Source organism: Dipodomys ordii, unplaced genomic scaffold (genome assembly GCF_000151885.1).
Source record: "Dipodomys ordii isolate 6190 unplaced genomic scaffold, Dord_2.0 Scaffold7, whole genome shotgun sequence".
In the NCBI taxonomy this organism is placed as follows: domain Eukaryota; kingdom Metazoa; phylum Chordata; class Mammalia; order Rodentia; family Heteromyidae; genus Dipodomys; species Dipodomys ordii.
In genome coordinates, this window is record NW_012267223.1 from 22,787,995 (window position 1) to 22,788,726 (window position 732).

Below are 732 nucleotides of genomic sequence, written 5' to 3' on the forward strand. Positions count from 1 at the left end.
AGAGTGCTAGCCTTGAGCTGAAGAGCTGAGGGACAGTGCCCAGGCCCAGAGTTCAGGCCCCACGACTGGACCCCCCCCAAAGAAAAAAAAAGAAGAAAGGAGTGATATAGATGTGGGCTTTCTCTCCCCCATTTCCATTTTTTTTGAAGCTTTTTTTTTTTAAATTTTGGTGCTAGTATTGGGGCTTGAACTCAGGGCCTGGGCACTGTCCTTTAGCTTTTTCACTCAAGGGTGACACTCTACCATTAGAGCCACAGCTCCATTTTCAGGTGTGTGTGTGATCAATTGGAAATAAGAATCTCAATCTCATAGACTTTCCTGCCTGGCCTGGTTTCAAATTGTGATATTTAGATCTCAGCCTCATAAGGAGGTACCTGGCTTTAATTCTATTTTGTGTTTCAAGAGGTGGAGCATAAAAAAAAAATAGTTTCAGGAACTTAAACTATTAGAAAGTATAAGTGGGACAATGATGGCTCCTAGCTATTCAGGAGGCTGAATCTGAAGATTGCAATTCAAAGCCAGCCCAGGCAAGAAAGTCTTTAAGATCCTTATCTCCAATTAATCACCAAAAAAGCCTGAAGTAGAGCTGTGGCTCAAGTGGTAGAGCACTAGCCTTGAACAAAAAATGCTCGGGTATAGCATTCAAGCCCTGAAGCTCAAGCCCCAAGACTGGCACACACACATACGTATAGTACAAAGGAATACAGAAGGGTATAGAGACAGCAATATGCC